This window comes from Cupressus sempervirens, chromosome 1 (assembly GCF_028749045.1).
Source record: "Cupressus sempervirens isolate cs-2001-9-10 chromosome 1, ASM2874904v1, whole genome shotgun sequence".
NCBI classification, from domain to species: Eukaryota; Viridiplantae; Streptophyta; class Pinopsida; order Cupressales; family Cupressaceae; genus Cupressus; species Cupressus sempervirens.
In genome coordinates this window covers 513152724-513166012 of record NC_143118.1, presented here as the reverse complement: position 1 = coordinate 513166012, position 13289 = coordinate 513152724, and positions in this window count along the sequence as shown.

Genomic DNA, 13289 nt, shown 5'->3' with positions numbered 1-13289 from the left:
TTTTTGTGGAGAAAATCCTAGTAGTAGTCATGCATCATATGCAACCTTCAAATATTGGCAGGGACCCTGGTGGACAGAAAACTAGTGGTTGTGAGTATGTGTCATTGGAGTATCAATTCTTGACTGGGGTAAAGCTTCTTAGGAAAATTTTGTCTATAGTAAAATGAGCAACTATAGACTTTGCAGACTCACTTCTTAGTCACATAATTTGGTGGTTGTAATTTCCTTATGTTTCTGATTACGAGATACTACTTGAATTCTTCACAATTCAATGAATATAGAAACAATTTCTTGTATTAAAGTAATATTTGAATGATTCTTAATTCCAAATGCATATACAGTATGGTTCAGATCAAAATAATTATGATTGCATAACAATCAAGATGATATATATTTTCTATTTCTGATATACAAGAAATTACATGCAATGACTGAGGAAATTCTTAGTACCTTGTACTGTTCGTTGTGTCTGATATACAAGTAAGAATGTGCAAATATGCAGGCCGTCTCTGATATAACTTTATATTTATGCTCTAAATATTGTGATAAGTTGTCTGATATGACAATATAAATATACTCAAAGATGATGTCATTTCTGATGGTAGACTTTATATGCCTGCACTAAATGGGTGCCAAAGGAAATATGCTCTCTTACAGAGCGATCATTGTGAGATACAAAATATAATAAGTAGACTTGGTGAGCTGACTTAATGAGTCAACTCATTGAGGTGACTGGGTGGGGGTGACTTGGTGAGTTGACTTGGAGAGTTGGCCTAGGGGGCGGACTTGGTGAGCGAACTTAGAGAGTCGACTTGGTGAGCGTACTTCAATTGTCAGCTTGGCGAGCTGACTTGGGGAGCCGGCTTGGCTATCTAACATGGTGAGTGGGCTTAAAGTGGCAACTTGGTGGGGCAAGTTGGCGAGCCGACTTAGCGAGGCCACTTAGAGATGCGACATGGTGAGTTGACTTGGTGAGCAAGCTTGATGAATGGACCTAAAGACTAACCTTGATGAGGCACTTTGGTGGGGTGACTTGATGACCGAACTCAAAGAGTCAACTTGGCGAGCATACTTGAATAGTCAACTTCGTGGGGCAAGTTGGTGAGCTGACTTAGCGAGTCCACTTGGTGAGGCGAGAGGTGAATCAACTTGGTGCGGCGACTTGGCGAGCTGACTTGGTGAGTGGACTTAAAGATTGACCTTGATGAGGTGCTTTGGCGGGGTGACTTGATGAGCGAACTTAAAGAGTCAACTTTGTGAGCATACTCAAACAATCGACTTGGTGACATGACTTGGTGGGCTGGCTTGGCGAGCTGACTTGGCGTGCGTACTTGAACAGTAGACTTGGTGAGCTGACTTAATGAGTCAACTCATTGAGGTGACTGGGTGGGGGTGACTTGGTGAGCTAACCTAGAGAGTTGTCCTAGGGGGCAGACTTGGTGAGCGAACTTAGAGAGTCGACTTGGTGAGTGTACTTCAATTGTTAGCTTGGCGAGCTGACTCGGGGAGTCAGCCTGGTGATCTAACATGGTGAGTGGGCTTAAAGTGGCAACTTGGTGGGGCAAGTTGGCAAGCCAACTTAGCGAGGCCACTTAGAGACATGACATGGTGAGCTGACTTGGTGAGCAAGCTCGATGAGCGGACCTAAAGACTGACCTTGATGAGGCACTTTGGTGGGGTGATTTGATGACCGAACTCAAAGAGTCAACTTGGTGAGCATACTTGCACTAGTGCATTTGGGTTCATTTTTCGACCTTCATTGATCAAATTTTTGACCCAATTTTCGACCAAATTTGACCAACCCATTGGTCAAAATTTATCTGGTCGAAATTTTGACCAACTCACTGGTACATGATTTGTCTCAATCATATAACTAATTATATATTTTTCATATTATTTACTATCAGTTTTTTTAGGCATTCTATAAAACAGTTCACATGCCTTGCGTATGATATGACATTTTGCATGCATCCTGCACTCTCTCTCATCCAGCTAATGATGGATTACATAGAGTGATCTGAAACCATGATGCTAAAAAACACACAATCAAATCCAAAATGAACTTGCACTACAAATGGATTGTGGAAATTTGATAATGGTAAAATTGCATGCATGTCTACCAGGACAATCACAACTTAAACATATATTTGTCCTAGTAGACATGCATGCAAAATTAACAATATCAGATTTCCACAATCCATTTGTAATGCAAGTTCATTTTGGATTTGATTGTGTGTGTTTTTTAGCATCATGGTTTCAGATCACTCTCTGTAATCAATCATCAGCTGGATGAGAGAGTGCAGGATGCATGCAAAATGTCATATCATATGCAAGGCATGTGACTGTTTTATAGAATGCCTATTTTTTTTTTTACACCTACCTGTTGGTAGAAATTTCTACCTTCATTAGTCAAAATTTCTACCTTCATTGGTCAAAATTTTTGACCTTCATTGGTCGAAATCTCTACCTTTATTGGTCGAAATTTTTGACCTTCATTGGTCGAATTTTTTCCCTTCTTTGGTCGAAATTTCTACCTTTATTGGTCAAAATTTTCTACCTTCATTGATCAAAAATTTGACCAATTCTTGGCAGAACTTGCACCATGGCTATGGAGGTTTTTTGACCAACCAGAAGGATGGTCAAAATTTTGACCGAAAAAATTCTGACCAATGGGTTGGTCGAAGTTGGTCGAAGTTTGGTCGAAAATTGGGTCAAAATTTCAACCAATAATGGTCAAAAAATGGTCTCAAATGTACTAGTGATTATTTCTGGTTGTGCGATCTTTTAGTTCTTATGTTTGTTACAGATTTACAAATTTCACTGATGTATCGAGCTTGAGGAGAGATCACAAATTGTACTTGTATAACTCTTTGTCTCACATGAGTGCACTTTTCATGGCCTTGCAATTTGATGAAAAGTGAAACATCATTCGGTTATTAAAATTTCCCATCGACAATTGTATCAGTGGGTTCTAGGAAGCGTTGCTCCTATTTTCCTTGGTTTCCTACCAATTTCTTTGAATGTTTAACTTGCAGTGTGTTGTTTTCTATAGCTTATGTCCATTTAGGATTTTAATTTCAAGTTATTTCAATTTCATGTTATTTGCTTTCAGTTTCATTATTTTCTTTGCTAACCCCTTGTTAGAATAGGAACTCATTTTAGTTGCATTGTTAGAATTGCATTCATTAAAAAAATAAAAAATACAAAAGCATTGTTCTTTTGTGTATTATTTTGAAACAACAAATAGATTTACTTTATTCTGAGATCATAGTAGAACCAACAAAGGCCTCCTCATGAACAATCACATTTATCTTCAATTGAGTGGATTTTGGTACGTCGCAAGACAATTACTAAACCTTGGAGTTGATCCCTAAAGATTAACTTTTCAAGAGAGGAATTGCGTAATGGATTCCTGTCGTTGAGCTCATGTAAAATGACTGCCCAACAGAAGTGGCACTAGAAGGAGGGCCCCTTTTGACTCTTAGAAAGGAAAAAAAATTGTACAAGTTTCAAAATTTTGAACTTCTATAATAATCTGCACTTCACCAAAAGTTCAAAAAATTTTCCTGAGTTTTTGACAAATTTAGGTCTGCAACTCCATAGCTCTGCAGGTATGCACCTGTCCGCAGGTCTGTAGATCGGCAACTTCGTAGACTCTATCGTTGGCAAAATTTAGAGTAGTGAGAAAGTGTACTTCTACAGACATGCACTTTTTCTAAAATTGATGTAAGCTGGAAGATATTGATCCAAAATCCCCATTTCAATGAGCATTAAGGTCTACACCAAGTGCACACGAGTTTTTGAAGCTCACTTTTGCAAACCACGTAGTGACAAGGGAACATCCTGAGTTCAACCACTTCCATTCAAACTTTCATCATCTTCTTCAACTCCACCTCCACTCCAACCACCTGGTGGACCACCACATATTCCAATAGCTACTCCTCAACAACCACCATTAGGTCTGCAAAACCCTCCAATGGCCTTTTTCATGAACATTGTAAACTCACCAATAAACTTGAGAAGTGCACTCCATGACCTCCCTAAGAATCCTGAGAAGTTTTTCCCTAGATTCATCTATGGTGAGACACGAACTACTAAAGATCATGTCAAGGTATTCAAGGAAATTTGCAACCGTAAGTAGGTTGCTAATGAGGACATGGTTCTTCATTTATTTCCCTACTCTTTGGGGGAAATTGCTTTCAATTGATATGTTAATTTTCCACCTAGATGCATTGGAGATTGGGACACGTTTGAAAAATTGTTCTTTGAACAATTCAAAACATTCATCAACTCTGCTGTGATATATCAACAATTCATATCAATCAAAAGGGACCCAGTTGAGATAGTTTTCTAATTCAACCATCACTTTCATATGGCCTACCGCAAGTTGGAAACACCATACACCATATCGGTTGAAGTCACTATTCAAATTTATCTGAATGCTATGGACCATCTTACTGCGATCTTTCTAAGAAGACTTCCTGTAGTAAATATTGACACATTGGATAAAGTCTTTGTAGAAGCAATCACGTTCACGAAGCAAGAAAATCCTAATGGAAGAGAAATGATGCTTCTAGCTCAAGCAGTCCCTACAATACCAACATAGCCCATGGGAGCACCCACAGTGTCTAGCCAGTTCATACCTATGAATCTAATTCTGTTATAGCAAGAACCCACTCCACAAAATCAAGCGATAACATATCGAGGGTATGAGCCTCCAAAAATAGCCTTCTTTGAACAGAAGGCTACAGTTCCTGTGGAAACAGACAATAACCTCATTTCAAAAGTTGGTCAAATGAAGAAGACTATGTCACAGATAAACAATGAATTGACACATCTTAGATTGTCACAAGGAAAAAATAACAACTTCCAAAGAAACAATGTTGGCCCCTACAACAAAAATTTTGGTTAGAATTACAATAGGAACTTTAACAGGAATAGTAACAACAACAATTCAGGAAACAACAATGGAGGGAACAACTTCAATCCCCCTGATCGAAATAATGGCTTCCAGACATAATCGACAATAGAAAACTATCTGAATAATGGAAGCATTCCTACTAACAACAACAATAACGTTCAGTATGTTGATATCAATTAGTATGATGATAGCCAAAATGCCCTCAACAATGATGGTTCTTACTATAATGGCAATCAAGAGATGAATCAAAATTCATAGGTAAATGACAATCCCCCTCCTGTAGAATTCAATGCTATGCTATTGGAATCCTACAATTTTGCATAGAATGCACAAGTGGAACAATTAGCGAGTGAGGAGTTCTCATTCCCATTTAGTCAAGAACCTAATATTCAACACAATGAGATGTTTGCTTTTCACAATGACAATCAGAATACATACAATCTCAAAAATAGAAAGGAACCTTTGACATATGGGATTCCTCTAGGTTTACAACCAATTCCACCTGATCCAAGAGCAAGTAACAATCCACCACTAGTAAGACTAGTGCAGGGAGGACAACAGAATTAGAATCAAGTAAACTTTCCAACAATACTGAAAAATCTCGCTTGGTCCATTGAAAAGTACAATGCAGTAGAAGATTTGAAGAGAACTAAAGCCAATATGTCCATGTTTGACATGTTATAGAATTATCCACAACAACAAGAAGCTCTTATGAAGACATTGGATAATACAAAGGTTTCCCACAATATGAATGTTGTCCCTCAAACGATAGTATCTCAACAAGTAAATACTGCAGAAGCGATGCCCACTATGTTCAAGGACAAAGTTGAGGTACCCCTATTTTTGCTTAGTATCAAGATATATGGAAATAATCTTCACAATTGCCTCATTGATTCAGGAGCTTCATGTAATGTAATGCCATTATCAATAGCTCAAAGGCTAGGAGTTAGTCCTTAGCCCTCTAATTGAGTCGTGATACAATTGGATAAATAGAGGTAAAAGTCGTTAGTGTATTGAAAGATGTGTAGATACAGTTAACAGTTGACACTCAGATTTAGGATGTTATCGACATACATGTGGTTGATATCCCAGAAATATATGGGTTGCTTCTAAGCAGAGAATGTATGAAATGTATGAGAGGATGGTTTTATATAGAGTTCACTTAATTGTGGTTGCCATGGAAAGGATTGAACAATCAAATCAATATAGATGCTAAGCCCAAATTGAAAACAATGATCACAAATTACAATGCCTTGAATGAGATAGCATTTTTACAATCAGATTTGGGTTCATACAAAGTGATGGTATTGGATATGGTTCCAAATAATACACCTCAAGATCAGAAAGAAGAACCTAAGGTGCCAGTACCAAAAACTGAAACCATGACACAGTTCATAGATAGTATGGTGACTAATTTACAATGTTTAGGAGAGGAAGCTGATCCCAACATCCTCCTCCTTCCAAGATTTTGTCAATTGCATAAAGTTAGTCACTTAGAATTTGAATTCTCATCTTGCTAAGAAGTAGTAGCAAAGGTACTAATGCACATAATGGAAAACAAGGATAAAAACACCTCAATAGATGAGCTCACCGAAAGCCAAAATTCAGTGAACTCATCTAACCTTGTTGAAAAAATTGAAGAGGAAATTGAAGATTTAAATGTGTCATACAATGATACCTCTTCAGATGGTGGAGGTTTGTCTTCTCCTATTCTAGGGATGATTAAAGTACAATGAAGAAGAAGATATGTGAAAGGTAAAGGATGGACTTCAGTAGTCATTCATCATTGAACCTAATGTTGAGGAAATCAAAGAATTGATAGGGGAAATTCAAGAAAAACAAGAAAAACATGCACTTCCTCTATCTACAGACTATGAAGGGGACTCATCAAGTCCTACACAAGGAAAGTTACAATGGGTTCCTAAGAAACAATCATTCAAGGCCCAAGTGAAGGAGAAATTAAGGACAAATAAGCATAAAGTCAGAAAATCCAAGGAAAATGTAATTTGGACACTCTGATTTGATGGTTCTAGGTGCAAGATGGGAGCTAGTATAGGTATCAAATTGGTCAACCCAAAAGGTAGGTCTTTCTATGCCACATATCGGTCACAGTTTAGATGTACTAACAATGCTACAGAATATGAGGTGTTAATTTGAGGACTTCTCTTTGCATAGGAGAAAGGAGTCACAACTCTCATAATCAAAGGGGATTCTCAATTGGTTATACGACAAGTAAAATCCATATACTCTTGCAAAGATAAAAGATTACTTGTTTGTAGAAAAAGGGTATGGGATATATTGGATGACTTTGAAGCCTTAAACATCAAATCCATTCCAAGAAGAAAGAATATGGTAGCAGATGCTCTCGCCATTTCAACAAGTGCTTTGCAACTAGTTGAAAGGACCAAGTTGAAAAGATTTTCAGTAGAATTGGTTGCTGTTCCATCCATTCCTGATAATATCACCAACTTTCAAGTCTTTCAAGATGATCAACATATACTTGAGTTTATCATGTACATTCGCCATTTTGAGGGACAAGAGATTGATGATACACCAAATGACAAACCTAAAGATGATGGGCTTGAAGATGAAGATGGAATTCTTAATTTGAAAACCAGCACTATTAGAAAAGGAATAGTTGAGCTAGAACACATCTTTGATCATTATGAATCAACACTCAATATAAGGGAAACTCAAGAAAAGGGAATGGACGAATGTGACTCGTACAATTTGGGTACTGATGAAGAACCAAGATTGATACAGATAGGAAAAGTGTGCAACTCACAAGAAAGGGAAGATATTCTCAAATTACTCATTGAATATAAAGATGTCATTGCTTGGAGCTATGAAGAATTAAAGACTTATGATCTTAAGATTATCACACATGATATCCCGTTTAAGCCCGATGCCAAACCATTTCGACAAAGACAAGGACCGGTAAATCCTCTTATTGAACCACTGATCATGAAGGAAGTAAAGAAGTTACTAGATGCTAAGATCATATTTCCTATCCGCCATTCCACATGGGAGGTAAATTTGGTTCCTGTGTAGAAGAAGACTGGAGAGATTCATCTTTGTGTTGACTTTCGTAACTTAAATCTAGCATCTCAGAAAGACAACTATCCTCTACCCTCACTTGATGAGGTTATGCAAATTGTAAATGGTTCAAAGATGATGTCTTTCTTAGATGGTTACTCAGGGTATAATCAGGTGATGGTTGATGAAGAAGATAGGTTAAAGATGGCTTTCACAATGAGGTGGGGAAATTTTTCCTACAGAAGGATGCCTTTTGGACTAATTAACCCAGGAGCTACATTTTAGCATGCAATGGATGAAGCTTTCAAAGGATTGATTAATAGGTGTATAGTTATCTACATGGATGACTTGACTATCTTTTCAAAAGATTGAAGTACTCACATTGTTGATCTGAGATATGTATTAAATAGATGTCGTAAATACGACATATCTCTCAATCCCAAGAAATGTTCATTTGGCATTACTAAAGGAAAGCTCTTGGGACATGTTATTTCTAAAGTCAGAATCTCCATTGATCTGGATAGAGTTGAATCTATTCTGAAATTAGCACCTCCACATAGTCGGAAGGAACTGAAGTCTTTCTTGGGGAAGATAAATTTTGTATGAAAATTCATAAGTGGATTTGTAAAGATAGTTCATCCCCTTAATGATTTGCTCAAAAAGGGGGCTAAAATGGAATGGGTTCTAGAGATAAAGAAATCTTTTGAAGATATTAAGGTTGCCATTTCAATGGCCCTAGTTTTGGTGAGTCCTGATTATGAGTTACCTTTCAAGATCTATTCCTTTGCTTTCGAACACTCTTGTGTAGGGATCTTGACATAGAAACGAGAGAAGGAAGATGAGAGACCAATTTATTTTATGAGTTTTCCTTTGAAGAATGTAGAGTTGAATTATTAAACCTTGATAAACAATCCTTTGCATTGATCAAGGCAGTAAAGAAATTTTGTCATTACATACTAAGAAGTAAGCTGTATGCAATTGTACTTGATCCAACAATAAAGATGCTTTTAATGCAAAATGAACTTGGTGAAAGGAGAGGAAAGTGGATGGCCATACTTCAAGAATTTGATCTTGAAATTCAACCTATGAGATTAGTTAGAGTTTAAGGGTTGTCAAAGATGATAGTTGATAACCAGGATGCAAATAAAAAAGAATTCAAGTTTGATGATGAAATGGATAAGGATGATTAGAAGAAGATGGTTGTATCACATGTTGACATTAATCAGGGAGTAGTGACAGATGTTTGGTATCAAGACATTGTTTATTATCTCCTACAAGACCAATGCCCAAAATGGATGAACAATTCACAACGTAGGGGACTTAAAATGAAGTATGAATCTTATATGTTGCATGACAACATGTTGTAAAAGAGAAACTATGAAGGGATTTATTTGAAGTGTTTAGGCCATGAGGAAGCAAAAGAAGTCTTGGAACACTTTCATGATAAGTAAGGTACAAGACATGGTTCGATAGAAGAAACGACCCATATGATTCTAAGATCAGGTTATTTTTGGCCCTCGATATTCAAAGACACTTTTGAGCACATGAACTCTTGCCATATCTATCAAACTAGTGCCAACAGAGAAAGGAATCCAGTAATGCCCTTACAGCCTGTGTACGAGATACACCCGTTTGCAAAGTGGGGATTGGATTTCATTGGTCTAGTCAACCCACCATCATCAAATGGACACATATTTATTCTCATAGCTACTAATTATTGCATGCAATGGACGAAGGTAGAAACATTCAGAAATTGCACTACAAAGGTGGTGATAGAGTTCTTGGAAGAACATATTGTTACCAGGTTCAAGATGCCATTCGCTCTTATGTGTAATAACTGGTCTACTTTTGCATCTGCATTTCTAACCCAGTGGGCATTCAAAAATCAAGTCATTATCAAGTTCTCTTCAAATTGCTACCTACAAGGAAACAAGGTAACAAAATCTATAAACAAGAACTTGATCACAGTGATAAGACAATTGTTGAAGGAGAATCCTAGGGATTGGCATATGCAACTCAAATATGCCCTATGGATAGATCAAGTTAGATTCAAAAATTCCTTGGGGACTTCTCCATATTTGCTTATCTACGGACAAGAACTAGTGTTCCCACTTAATCTCAGAATTCCTATTTTGAAATTTATGAGTGGGTATGCTGAAGATGTTGATAGAGTACAAATTAGATTGATGAATCTCTTAGAAATGGATGAGAATCAGACAACTGCATTGGAGCACATGGCTAAACATCAAGTTGTTGTAAAAAGATGGTTCGACAAGAGAGCGTGCAATCAAATCATTCAGGATTTTTAACCTTGTTCTACTCTGGGATAAGGCAAAAGAAAAACTAGGTAGTCATACCAAGTTTCAATGCTTGTGGATAGGCCCTTATCAAATCGTGAAAATTTTGGGAGAAAACACTTTTAGGCATAGTTTCTTACAAGGGAAATTTCTTCCCTTACCCATAAATGGGCAAAATCTGAAGCATTATTTTGAAGCCTTAAAGACACCAAAAAAAAAGTAGTTAGATTTTATTTCTGCATTTAGCTTAGAATTTCATTATTGCAAGCATGTTTATTTCTGCAAATGTGTTTGCTTTCATTTTGTATGTTTGCTTTTAGTCGCGTGTTTCTTTCGAAGTTGTGTTAGTCTTGGGGGGTAAGGTGTACTTGAGATTTTACTAACTACTCTTTGGTTTTGATTTTAGGAAGAGGTATTTCTTTGTCAAAACATTTGGACGATTATGTGTCTTATACCAATCGAGAAAATGGATATTTCTTGTGAAAATAGGGGATTTTAAGTCTAGAAATCAGAGGCCTAGACCAACAAGTTCTCAACACTTTGAAAATTTAAAGATTTGATTTTTTAGGTGTTTTTGAATTAAAGTCAAATATGATGAGAGATGATCCAAACTCTGACTAGTTCAAACAGGGGGGGTCTCCTCGAAAGGTTACTGAGATCATTGATTGGCATGAGAGTTTCTCAAAAATTCTAAAAGAGGAATGCAAGGGATGTTCATAAGAGATCAAATTCAAGAAATGAAACCAATTTCTTAACTACATAGTCTAAGCATAGTTAGGATACAGGAAAAAAAAAGAAAGAAAGAGAGAAAGAGGAAAATACAGTGTTAAGTCTGAAGGATTCTAAAGATCTAAAATGGAAAAAGATACATTTTCAAAACAAAGTATCTAGTATTCCAAGCATTGTTTCATCAAAAGTAACATTCTGAAGGACATGGAGCAATTATTCAAAAATCTAGAAATCAAAAGAATGTGGCATCTTGCCAAGAGCCCTCAAACTGATTCTCTCATTTGGTCAAGCAAGTGATCAATGAATAGCCTTCGTAGAGATTCTGAATGAATGAGCTGGGAGGAGTCGACAATTGTTTTAAGTTATTAGAAAACTTTGATAGACAACATCTTGAAGCATCAAAAGGAATGAATACACAATGCACACACTAAGTTTGGAGGTTTCAAATTCTGAGTTTTTGATTATAAAATCATCCAAAAAGACGCTCAAGATGTTCAAAGTTTGGTTGGTGTTTAACACACGTTGGAGGAATGTTTGTTGATGAAGAAATGCCTTGGTCATTTCTTCCTTTTTTTGGGGCTATTTGTTGTGGTGTCCACAAAAAATGCCCCATTCCTCACTAGGAATGGGGACCCCCTACTTTTTTCAACTCTCGAACTATTAGTTTGAGAGTTGGGAGAAGAAATTTTTATTAGAGTTAAAGTATGAGTCGCCAATTCAAAAAAACAAAAAAAAGAAAAGAAAATCAAACACAAAAAAAAATTAGAAACAAAAAAAACATAGAAAAATTGAAAAGTTGAAAAATACAAAAAAATTATAAAGTCATTTCAAAAAAAAAAATCATAAGCAAGCACACAAGCGCGCGGGTGAAGTGCATGCCGCATACCCAACCCGACACTGCAGGGGTTATAAAACCCTCGCCCAAACACTTTGTAATCCATGCTTTTGTTATTTTGCATTCGACAGAGATCACATTGTAAGGTATGGTAGTGTTTTTCTTTACGCACCGTGCACTGTGCACACAAAGTGTGAGTGCCACCACTTGCACCAAGTGCCACTGCATGCACCACATACTACACATAACTTGCACTGAGTGCAATCCTAAACATCATGTGCTATACATAACTTGTACCAAGCACCATCGCAGGCATTGCACACTGCACATAACTTGTGCCAAGCACAACCCTAAATGCTGCACGCTATACATAACTTGCACCAAGTGCCACCGCAAGTGCCGTGTGCTACACATAACTCGCACCAAGCACAACCCTAAATGTTGCATTCTATACATAACTTGCACCAAGTGCAACTGCAGGTGCTACACATTATACATAGCTTATGCCAAGTGTCATTGTAGGCACCGTGCGCTGCACATAAGTCACACCGAGCACAACCCCAAATGCCAGACACTATACATAACTTGCGCCAAGCGCCACCGCAGGCACTGCGTGCTACACATAATTTATGCTGAGGGTTCACAAACCATGTGCCCTTTTCAAAGTGCCCTGCACCATATCTTTTTCTACGGGCTCACAAGTGTTGCGCCATGGGCCAAGCACCATGAGCTATGGCTTGCGCACCGTGCACACCTCTCGGCCCTATGCACTGTAGGTCAAGCATCGTAGGCCGCGCGTAACACAATTTTTTTGTTTTTTTTTTTGATTTGAAAAAAGTTTAAAATGAAATAAAACAAAATGATGGTAAAAAAGAAGAAGAGGAAAATAAAACAAAATAATAATAATAATAAAAGGGAATAAAATAAGACGATAAGAAAATAAACAAAATGCCCAAATGGGGGCCTTTTTTTCTTTTTTTCTTATGTTTATTTCAATTCATAGTATTTTTTTTCTTAATGTTTTATTGGATTAATAAATTCTTTTTTCTCATTATGTGCATATAATTGAATGACATCCACATTTGGAGTAGCACCCAAGCCGGTCGTGTTCAAATTCCAAGGTGTACCTTCAAAGTCAAGATTCCATGATGATTACGCTAAGATCCAAGATACTGACCTTAGACACACAAACTTGGGAGAATTCTTGAGAATTTGCAACAAGCCAATAAAGAGGTCAACCATTATGTCCACTCTAATTTGCTAAGGATTGGTGAATGCAACATCACATCCGTTGTCTGTACAATCAGGTGAATTAATCATGACCCTATCCCAACATTTCATTCCTGATGAAAGAGTAGTGAAAAGTGTAACCAGAGAAGTGGTGTTGGATTTGCAACTTGACAACATTGAGAGGGTCTTTCATCTTCCTAGAGTAGATCAGTTCATTCGACTCTCCTATGAAATGGCTGAA